Here is a 12,607-nt window from a genome sequence, read left to right as displayed (position 1 = left end):
GATGGCTGCAGAAAACAAAGCCGGCACATATAAAAGAGGCCACTGCAATAAAAGCACATTAATGCAGGAACACCAATAACAAGGTATAACCTTGTACAATACAAACACAAAGCAGCAAATACAAACACAGACATCAACTCTGAGTTTTAATATTGCTGTGAAGCACAATTAAAGTGGTGATGCCTGTAGAGATGCAAAACACAGTGAATGGAGATTAGATTTAACTCATCTCATAATGAGATTTCATGAATGACCCTAGGTTAAAAGCTGCGGTTGAGGATATGGTTTAAGACATAGGCGTAAAATCATCATGAGTTTTCTGGTTTTGGTTGCTTTTTTGTTTTGAAGTAGTGCAATTTTAAGGTTAGAGCAAAGAATTGGGTGACAGATGAAGTTATAATATTTCAACATGAAGAAATGACTGGCTGAAAAGCCAGTTAGCTTCTTCAATTAGGAATAGTTTACTCAAATATTAAGATACTGTCCTTATTTGCTCATTGTCATGTTCTTAAATAAGCCACCAAAGCAGTACCACAAAAATCTCTACTGCAGTCATCTGATAGATTTATATGAAGAACAGACCCAAACTAAATTCAAAATTTAATAAAAATTATGCTTTTGTGTTTTACACTATACCATTCAAAAGTTTAGAGTCAGTGAGATTTTTAAGAAATTAGTACTTTCACTTATCAAGGACACATTAAATTGGTAAAAAAAAAAAAAATGACAGTAGGCATTTATAATGTTTTATATGTATAATTTTATTTGAGTATTTTGTTTTTATAAACGCTGCATTTTTTATTTTTCTATTCATCAAACAAACCTGCAGGGTCATGTGACACTGAAGATTGAAGTAATGGCTGTTGAAAATTCAGCTTTGCCTTCACAGGAATAAATTGCATTGTAAAATACATTAAAAATAGAAAATAGTTATTTTAAATTGTAATAATGTTTCAAAATACTACCATTTTTACTGTTAATTTTAGATCAAATAAATACAGCCTGGGTGTGCATAAGAGACATCAAAAACAGTAAATTATCTTATAACACTTATAAAGATCTTATCGAACCCAAATTTTTGAACAGTGGTCTATATGCCGTATAAATAAACAAACTTCAGAGATATACAAACATTATCTGTTGCTGTATGGAAAACAGCTGCATGAAGTCAATAATGATAGAATTTTCATTTTGGGGTGAACTATTCCTTCAAAAGAGAAGTGTCAGAACCCATGTCAACCACATGTGACTATGACCTTTTTGAAAAGAAAATAGCCAACATCTGTAAAGCCATGAACCCCAGACACACAAAGAATCCTCAGAGAGAAATCTCTGGAAAGCTATCCTGAGAGCAAGGTCGAGTTAGTTTTGTGATAAGTTTTCAAGCTCTTGCTGCTGTAGCACACTCACTGGTACTATATTAAGCCGAAAAGGACAGAGGAGGGGGAAAAAAAGTTCAGGTTTATAAGACAACCTGGCTTAAGTAGTATTAAAGTTGACTTCTCTCCCTGTTTGTCAGTCAGAGTCCCGATGAGGGAGTCTGGGAATAATCCAAGTAAATCACCTCAAGCCTGTGGTCAGCTCACTGAATAAATCCATCCAAATGCATGCCATTGGAAAGTAAACAAACAATAACAATTCTCCCCCTTCTTTACGTCTCCCAGCACTGCAAAGCCATCTTCAGCTGACTCCCGGCACCCAGCAACTCACTTGACTGACATTTCTGCGGAGTTCCATTAAGGCCAATGAGATTAAATGGCTGAGGACCTGTGTGAGGGTTAGTGGAAAAACACGGTAGTGAAGGACAGAGATATTAAAGCTTCGTGCTGGCACCTCACTCATTGTGAGTAATTATTTCCAAGGACTGCCATTATTTAGCCCTGAGGAAAAGAAAAACCTGGAGGAAGCTGGCTAATCAGGCAACGTTTGTGGCTGTCAGCGTGTACCTGCAACAGGAAGACAAGCGCAGCACTGGTGCTCAAGGAGAACATGTGGCCTTCACCAGGTCTGATTGCTCTCAGATTGCCATGTGACAGTTTGGACAGAGGGTTGAGGGGGGCTTGTGTCTCTGTGCGGCCTTAATGTGAAACATCAGCTGACACTCAGAGCCGGGACTCGACCCACACACACACACACACACACTCACTCGGGAATGCTGCTCGGCTTACCGCAGTTCACTTCAGGTGGGTTTGTCTGTGACAAGCATACAGCTTGTTAGTCCAAAGTTGCACAGTTGCCGTGATGTGCCTGTTGGTCTACTGGCCTCCAGCGTGAGCCTCCGGCCTTCTCATTAGAGAGAGAAGAGAAGAGAAAGAGATGAGACAAGAAGATTTGAGAGATGAAAATAACAGATGAAATGACAAAAATGACAAGTGGAGACAAGAAGATAAATGAGTGAAATGCAAAGAGACGTGAAACGATGAGATGACAGGAGAACAGCTGAGATGATAAGAGAAAAGACGAGATGACAAATCAAGACCAAAAACAGATGAGAGAAGAAAAGACTGAAGCATTGACAGAAAAAGCAGAAAAGATGAGACTAGATGAGCTGAGATGACATCAAGAGAGGAAAGAGTTGAGGTGTGGAGAGAAGAGACAAAAGGAGAACTGTTGAGATGAGAAGTCATGAGAAGACAGTGAGATCAGATGAGAAGAGAAAAAGAAGAACAAATAGGAGCACATTGAGAGAGACATTTAACAATACAACAAGAAAAGAGCAGGTAAAATAAGATGAAAAGAATCAAGATGAGAGAAAAGTGAGATGCTGAGAGATGTGAAGATATGGGGAGGAGGACAGTTAAGACAAGAAAAGAGTCAAGAAGAATAGATGGGTCAAGATGAGGAGAAAAGATGAGACTGGATGAAATGATACATCAAGAGACAAAAAAAGAACAGATGACACTGAGACAAGAAGAGGCAAGGTGAAATGGAACGAGAAAAGAATAAACAGAGACAAATCTGTTGTTTCTAATCCCTGTAAAATGATGTACTCAAATGCTTCACTCAGTAGCCCTTTTGTGTCCACTTAAGATTTATATCAGAGCAAATAATGCTAAAAGTTAGAAAATGTAAATTAAGAGGCTGTGAGTTGGTGAAGTGGAGCGTGTCTCATCACTGAGATCCTAGTTTGACCTACCAGGGATAACAGACTCGGGTCAAACGTCTTGAGAAACACAGCTGGCAGTGCTTAAATGTGGATGAATCAGAACGCTTGACTTAAGTCTCCATCCTTTCAGCATTTTGCATTGCAATGAGGTGATAGATCATGAAAATACCAGGTGTTCAAAGGTGTACTTTATGTACTCCAGGAATTTATGGAGAACACCAAAACAGCTCTGAAAGTTTCTCAAAGCACATGCTAGCACAGTTAACCTTCCACATACACACCTAAGAGATTTATAAGTTCTCATAATGATTTTGCTATCTTCTCTCGCTCACTCCTCCTGTCAACCTCTATAACCTCACCCCTGTATTCATCTTTATCTGCTATTGCTTCAGACGTCCTGCCGAAATGGGATGACTCTAAAGGCAAGGGCGAGGAACGGCAACAGGGGCCCACACCAGTTGCTGGGAAATCAGAACGCAATTGTGCTTCATAAGTGAAAGGTACATGTGGTGGAGAGTGACAATAGTGGCTGTGTAATCCCTTTATGAAAAGCAAATTGAAGTTCATGCTTGAATACAGCTTGCAAAATGGCCTGAATTCAAGACATCAAGTGCTGCGGGCGAACGCAGGGAGGGGTAATTTATGACAAGCAATTTTAAGGCACAATGCCGCGATGACCGCTCATCTGCAGAGACGTACGCGGTAGGCATATCTTTTTTTAAGCTAGTCATTAAGGCTGACACCTAGAGACACAGAGTGAGGGGAAAAGGATTTCGGAATTATTAATTTATAACAGAGAGTCATCCAAGCCTTTTCATGTTTAATCGCTCGTTCCCTTAATAGGAATGTTTTATATTCCGTTTTACATGACAGCGTGTCATTGGGTAACAAAAGAAAACAACCAACCCTGGCACTCTTGAACAACATGCTAAACGGGAAACCTGGGAAAATTTATCACACCTGGTGCACGGCTGATCTCTTCCATCAATGCCAGGAAGAAGTCTCTCCAAGGGTCTCTAAATCCCATGTTAAAAGGCGGCCATTACATAGACATTAACTGCTTTGTTGGACATGTTTGACAGCGTCAGAGTGTGTTTATGCAGGGCGTATATCTGAAAGACACATAATATTTCATGAGAAGCTGGCTTGTTTCCAAGCTAAACATGTCATTGTATGTCTAGCACCCAAGATCTCCTCAACAAAACACAAAAGAGCCTCCATTCAGGGGCTCAAATTGGACAAAACAGGCCATGAATTTTTAAAATGACAGCTTTGAGTAGAGTATGACTGGAATGGGATTGGGTGTAGACGTAACGGTCACTGTCTCGGTGAATAGAAAGTTTGTCTTTGACGGTTAAAGACAAAAGCCTCCTATACCTCCTCCTCCCTGTCGTAAAGCCCCAGAATGACATGAGACACCACCGTTAACCTTTACCAGTTGAGGCAGAAAGCATGTGTGATCTTTGTGCTGATGGGTAATGACTCACAGAACGGTCTCTGAGGGATTTCACATGTCCTGTGTATGGAGGTACATTCATCCAACGGTTCCTGATAATTGGACAACATATGGAGGCTTTTTTAGCATCGCTGAGATCAATGCAGTCACAGATTGCACCCTAATCTCATGATAACGGCACTGACCTCTTCACCTAAAGGGACAGTTCAATCAAAAATGAAAAACCTGTTATCGTATGTTCACCTTCGTGTTATTCAAACTTCACAAAAGTAGATATTTTCCAGAATGTACAAGTTATTCTCTTTCCCTATGTAACTGAATAAAGACTGAAGCTTTTAAGCTCCAAAATGATGAAAAAGACTTTTTACATACAGTACAGAAATTTAAAACATGTAAATCTGGTTGTTAAAATATTAACTTAAAACCTCAGTGAATATTTTGTGTAAAATGGTTAGACTGACAAAAAAAAGTTTTTTTGGGGAACCATGCAACAGATTTGTCTGAGGAATAGACAAAAGATTATATAATAATTGAAAATCTTTCCCTCTACATTAGCTTTCAAATACCATTCAAATATGAAAAAAAAGCTTTACTATTTCAGTTTTTCTAATGTCACAATTTCAAGTTCTGAGTTAATCATAGACCCTTTTTTCACAGTTTACACTTCACAATAAAATACTATTTCAGACTTTCTACTTCATTTCTGCTCAAGTTAATTGTTTTACTTACTGTTTCTTTGTGATTAATTAACAACTTTACTAGCAATTTCTGAGTAAATTTTTTTTTTCAGTGTATGCTTTCAGAAGACTTCATACTGCCCCAATATATAAATTATTATTATTATTATTTTTTATTATTATTTTTAGTTCCAGTCCACATTAAAGGCCATTGCACACTGAGTCCAAAATTTTTGCATGTTGAAAAATAAATACAACCTCATGTTGTGTCAATCACGTTTACACACTGCCTCCAAAACTTTCGTCGGTCATAAAAAAAAATCTGATCAGGTTTGATTTTCTGCGTTTTCGCATCCGTAGCAAGCATTTTGATAGGAAAGGATAACGAATACGAAAAACGCATACGAAAATTTTGGACTCAGTGTGCAAGGACCTTTATTCCTCAGAAATTTTAAATGCAGTTTAGACATTCTTAAAATATCTTAAATGTGAAAATCAAATAAGTTTGGAATGATATGAGTAAATGACCATTTTCAATTTTGCCTAAACTTCCATCCTTTAAGAGGGTTTGCTCCTGAAATCTTGTTGTTTGTCTTTGTGACTGTGACCTCTTTCTCTGGTGAGCTTACTCTAATCCAGTGTGCCTTCCTTCTCGCTCTCCTACCTTCCACAACCACCATACCAGCTCATGACCTGTGACCTAAAGAAGAACACGGTACACCAATAAAAAATAAAATGAGAACTCAACAGACAGACAAACAAAACTTGTGCTGGACTTTTGTTTGCAAGGCATTACCTCTGCTCCACGGTCTTAAATCCTCCATGCAAAGTGGCAGGTCATTGATATCAAGGTGACACCAGCCTTCACGAACACTCTCGTGATGTGATGGGAGGGACAGACAGGAGAGAAGCTCAGGGCCACTTTCTTTAAGCTCCATTAAGCTCAGTGGCAAATCATACCCTAATACCTGTTGTCACGACGGATTCACTGGAGTGAAAATGCTTTTCCAGGCCACCGGGTGAGACACACACACACAGCACCCTCGCTCACACACTGTTATTCACTTACTTAAATTTATAAGCAGTCGATACTACGTGACAGGCGTGCAATCTCTCTGAGTAACCACAACACCTCTGATGCTTGAAGACATGATACTGACAGCAGTGGCGTGTGCTGGACTTCTGAAATGAGGGTTTGGTTATCTTTGCTTTAGTTTTATTTGATGTTTACACAGGTAAATGGAACATCATTTACCCTACATATAGATAATCAACAAGTCATTTAGAATCAAGCAATATCAGAATGCTGATGTTTTTGGACCCTTCTCACATTTATAGTTTTGGAACATAAAAGTATAGAACAGCAGGTACATGGAAAATCACAGCAAATATTTCAGTCAGAATAGAGAAAGAAAAAAAACCCCCCACTAAAATTACAGTCACTTTCTCAGCAGCTGTATTAGAAATCCCACTGCATAAGTTACTATTTATTTAAATGTGACCCTGGACCACAAAACCAGTCTTAAGTCGCTGGGGTATATTTGTAGCAATAGCCAAAAATACACTGTATGGGTCAAAATTATACATTTTTCTTTTATGCCAAACATCATTAGTATATTAAGTGAAGATCATATTCCATGAAGATATTTTGTAAATTTACTACTGTAAATATATCAAAACATCGTTTTTGATTAGTAATATGCATTGCTAAGAATTCATTTGGACAACTTTAAAGGCGATTTTCTCAATATTTAGATTTTTTTGCACCCTCAGATTCCAGATTTTCAAATAGTTGTATCTCGGCCAAATATTGTCCGATCCTAACAAACCATACATCAATGGAAAGCTTATTAATTCAGCTTTCAAGTGATGTAAATTGACACTTAAGACTGGTTTTGTGGTCCAGGGTCACAAATAAAAAATCATTTTGTAAATGAATGCCAGGGTAATACAAGGTATAGTGTTAATGTACATATCATCACATTTAAAAAAAAAAAACTAAACTAGATATTTGTGCAAAGTACAATAATAATCGTGTTTGTGTGTGATATTGCTTTTATGCAGCATTTATACAACAATAATTGAGTAAATTACATTTTAGACATATTAATGCAAAATAGTTTGTTTATTTTTGCTTAGTCAACATAACTACATCCAAAAGCCACAGCAACAAACAGTAGTGGAAAATGAATCAGAGTCAAATGTCTGGCATCTGAATATGCACAATTTTCTGTCATATAGTAGACAAAAAAGCAGTATGTGAAAAGAGTAGTATGTCTATAGTATTCATAAAACAGTAGGCGAAAAGTACCCAAATGATTTACTACTTCCAGTGAGATTTCGAAGTAGTCATTTGGACACTTTACTATACCATGAGGCCACTTTTCACTATATAAGTACTTTTTTTTATTTTTATAAAGTACCTATTCAGAGAGTATGTGATTACTCAAACGAATATGCGAATCGGTTGAGTAAACATTTCAATGACTCACTCATAAACACTTGTTTTGATGCTGAATGAATCGTTGTTTTTAAATGAATGGGTTGAGCAAATGATTCAATGACTTTTCAAATTGATTCAGTAAAAAAATTTTTACTTGCAGGCAGTTGTTTACCATTAATCAGAAAAAAATGGTCTGTTGTTTTTTTGTTGTTGTTTCTTGCTTGCTAACTGATGCACAAACATTAGTAGGCCATCCAATGTAGTGCAGATTTAATTATATTCTAAGAAATTATATTTGTGAAGACCCACCTCTCTTTCATCTGTGTGTGTTCTGTAGAAGCACAAAGCCACAAACTCTGAAGCACAAAAGCAGAAAGGCAGCTAAATAATGTCATTCTCACAGTAGCAATCTCACTGAATGGCTGAATGCGTTCGGCGGTCTTGCCAATCTTTTCGGCCTCAACGTTACAATGGCAACTCATTTTCTCAGCCCACTGTTTCTAAGCAACCGGACACAAAACCACCTCCCTCATGATTTGAGAGATGCCATGGGCACTGGGACATGATTATCACTGCCTCTTATCTCACATCAAACCGATACCCAATTTCTGAGCGATTTTCACCAACCATCCCAAGTTGGCCCAAATGAGAACGTTTACTATACTGTAAAGTCAAGATAGCGTGAACTCAAAACGAAACAATGAATTTTGAAATGTGCTCAGCGTAATATTTGATATGGGGACTTGCTTGGCTGGTGTGCCCTGGGAGAGAGAAAGCAGAGGGAAAAGCAAACGCATCTGCCACCAAAGTCGGAAAGCTTAGCATGACGCTGTTGTGAGGCCGCCACACTGCCAGTCTCTTCATCTGCCAATCAATCTTTCATCTCGGAGCAGGAGAGGGAGCAGATTCCTGGCTAAACCTGCTTTGAGAGAAGGCCACACATCCCTCTCTCCACGTCCCACTGAGAGTATTAATGTGCCCATGTACACATACACAATTCACCATAAACACCCAGTCCAGTGCATTGTTCTCTATTTGACAGTGTTGGGGGTGATGTGGAACAAGCAGCATGCATTAGATAATGAGATTTATTTTCTTTTTTTTAAGGGATAGTTCACATTTACTCCAAACCTGTATGAGTTTCTTTCTTCTGTGGAACATAAAAGAAGATATTTTGAAGAATGTGGGTAACCAATCATTTTCTGGTTCCTTTGGATGACAGAATTTTTGTATTTGGGTGAACTGTCCCTTTAAACACACTTTGTGTGTGTCAATGTTTTCAAGAAATCTGATTATTTATCAACAAAGAGATCAGATTTTTTTTTATATATATTGTTTGCCTGAAAATTAAGCTAAATACATAATAATATTTTGAATGTTAATAAATGAAATGAAATAAATGTTAGAAAGTGTTACAAAAATAATAATAAAAAATAAATGAATCAATATACCGTAAATTGAATTTTATTAAAATTAAATAACACAATAATGTAAAACTTTATCCATATATCCATACATTTTCCAAACCACAGAAAGGCTGGAGTAGAAAGGCTAATGTTAATGTTCCTCATCACTGTTAACTGGACTTCTACAGAAAGCAACAACAAAGAAACTTCAAAACAGAAGCCTTGAAATGAAGGAGAGAAAAAAAGAACAGATAATCAAGTTAACTGGTTACACCTGAAACATTTCTCATCATCTCTTTCTGTTTGTATTTGGAAAGAGGCTCAACAGATCCCTCAGTTTCAGCTCAAGTGAATGTAAAGTTCACTCATAACCTCTTGGATCACAATATAGTCATATTCCAAAGCTCTCCCAGTCTCCAACCTTTAAAAGACTTCCAGCCCAATGTTGTTACTGTTAACTAAATCTAAAACTATTAAAAAATAGTTTCTGGTAAATTAAATTAATAAGAAAATTAGAAATGTTGCCACAGAAACTAACTGAAACAAGCTAAAACTGAATTAAAGCTATAAAATAAACTATAAAATAAATTAATAAAAATGGCACACACACACACACACACACACACAAATACTAAAACAAACTAATAAAAATGAAAACAATTTTTAATTATAAAAATAAAATCTGATTCAAAACATTAATAAATATTATAATACTACATAAATAATACTAAAATAGCACTGCTCCAACCACATTCTCAACACTAAAATCCTCAGGCACTCAAACGTCTCTAGACTTTACAACAAACAAACTCTCTCGATACTCTATACACAGAACGCAGCAGTGTGTCTGAGCCCCAGAAGATGCTCTACAGCTAGCCGACAGAAGCGGTTCCTCTGTGGAAATGGAAAATTACAAAGATACTCCCAAAGAGTGCAACACATAAGCCCTGTTATTATTCTAAAAGCAATTTAATTCTCGCCAAAGAATTATGAGGAATGAATTGGCAATTTAATCTGGTGCATTTCCATAGAACATGTACTCAATACAGTGGAACAAGATAAACAAAAAAATGAACGTCGGCTGATAATGGGAGAGCAGAGTAATAACCATTAGCCTGTTTTTAATGGGCCTTACTGAGACATACTCAATTCCAGAGAGAAAGAGAGACAAAAAAAAAAAATATATCACTAATGAACATGTGCTCCACGGTGCTTGAGACCCTGTGTCCTCTGCAGATGAAACGTTTCTGTGTGTTTTTCGCTCTCACTTTACACCCTCTCTTTCTCTGTGTGGCAGTTTGCTTTACTACAGCCTCAGAGGTGGTTCGTAATGGCTTACGATGTGTTAGAATCTAAGATCAGAGCAATCTAACCTACTCCACGTTGAACCTGGAGACTGCAGCTCATCAGAGAACAGCCAAACCTCCCCCAGAGGAACATTTTTTTATCAGAAGTTGATCTTTCTTAGCACAGGAGACAATTTATCTCCTATGTCTAAAATTACTTAAACAATGACTAGTCTTAAGATCCGTTTTAAGTGATCTGATCATTTAGACTGTACTAAATAAATGTGTAAACATGGTCCAAAATATTTTTTTGTGAACTGATTATTCAAACCACATTCAAAGCAGTACTGTTAATCATTTTCATTATTTGAAATGAAGCTGAAATAAAATGTAAAAAATTAATATCAGATGAAAATCATAAAAAATTTAAATTTTGTTTTGGCAGCTGACTGAAATAAGTGTAAGTTGAAATACTATAATGACTAAATCAATTAAATCTAAACAAATACTAATAAAATGAGAAAAGCACACAGCAAAATCACTAAAACTTAAACTAAAGTTAAAATAAAAACTGTAAATATAAAACTAAAAGGTAATTCAAAATACTATATTGGAAAATAACACTAAAAACACTGATTTCGAAAGCAGTCAGTTTTAAATGTGCTTTAATATATCTTTTATGAATCTGAATACAGGTTTAGCTCAGAAGCAGATATGTTCCTTATTTCATCTCATTTCTAGGAAAAACAACTGAGATTTTAAAGAGATTAAAAGATTTGTAATTTCCCTTCTTCTGGACAATGTTCATTGCAATATTCCGAGAAAAAGCCAAACAAACGAGAGAAATTGGGTTTAAGGATCAGATGAAAAATCTAAAGCTTACTTTATGCTTATTGATTTCTTCTCATCTTTCATTTGAGAAGGGGAGTTTGATCTTTTGATTTTACTTTTCATGGCCTCTTTTATGTTTTCTTTATTTATGTTTGGTGGGTCTGATGTGGGCCTGAGAGGAGTGTGTGTGCGTGTGTTTGTGTGTTTGTTTGTTTGCATGCATCTGTTTTTGGGCCATAATGAGCGCCTCATATGAATAATTATTTTTAATCAATATTTTCGCTTAATTTATATTGTATGATTGTTTAATTTTTGACTCCATTTAGAATTTCTAAAGGAAAAAAAACTAAAGCTCAACAACAAAGCAGTCCTCAGCCAGCAAAAGCATGATGTTAAATGACACAGTTTCGGCCAAAGTCAGAACCACATGTATCTTTCATGGATAAGGCGGTCCCAGAATGCAGCACAGTAAAGAAATTCATGCAAGAGAAATGCTGATTAAATATATGCTCTGTCTGTTTACACAAAGTGCAAATAGCCAACCTTCTGGGCAAAGGCTACTTCCATGCAAAATGCTAACACTTAAGCTATCTTGGACAGCCGTCTGTGTAAACAGTAGACAATGTGGCTGTTTGTTGTATAGTAGTGCAGCTCAAGGAAACTATTTTTCTATATTTTTTACATATTTTATTACATACTTTTTAAATATATATTTTAGACAGAAAATACATTTTGTTTAACTTTCAAGTGCAAAAATAATTACAAAATTATTTAAAGGGGCAAGAAAACTAGAAAAATACATTGTAGTTAAATGCAAATTGTAAAATGTCATGTTAAAATATATTCTTGACAATAAATCATGATTAATGCAGTAAACTAAGGGTTATCATCTCTATTTAAATAAATATACAAAATTGTAAATATAGACAAAAAATATTTTTAAAATTACCAAAACACAACAAAATGACTAAATCTTTAAATAAACATTAAATATAAAATATAAAATGTGATTCAAAACATTAATAAAACATTAATAAAAACTATTAATCTTGATACTAAAATAACACTGATACAAATTTGACGGAAAAATAAGTAACTAATTTATATGTGACCCTGGACCACAAAACCAGTCTTAAGTCGCTGGGGTATATTTGTAGCAATAGCCAACAATACATTGTATGGATCAAAATGATCGATTTTTCTTTTATGCCAAAAATCATTAGGATATTACAGATTATACTGAAGATAATTTGTAAATTTCCTACTGTAAATATATCAAAACTTCATTTTTGATTAGTAATATGCATTGCTAAGGACTTAATTTAGACAACTTTAAAGGCGATTTTCTAAATATTTAGATTTTTTTTTTTTTTTTTTTTTGCACCCTCAGATTCCAGATTTT

The sequence above is a fragment of the Onychostoma macrolepis genome, chromosome 16 (genome assembly GCF_012432095.1).
Source record: "Onychostoma macrolepis isolate SWU-2019 chromosome 16, ASM1243209v1, whole genome shotgun sequence".
NCBI classification, from domain to species: domain Eukaryota; kingdom Metazoa; phylum Chordata; class Actinopteri; order Cypriniformes; family Cyprinidae; genus Onychostoma; species Onychostoma macrolepis.
Note: the sequence above shows the minus strand (reverse complement) of the source record.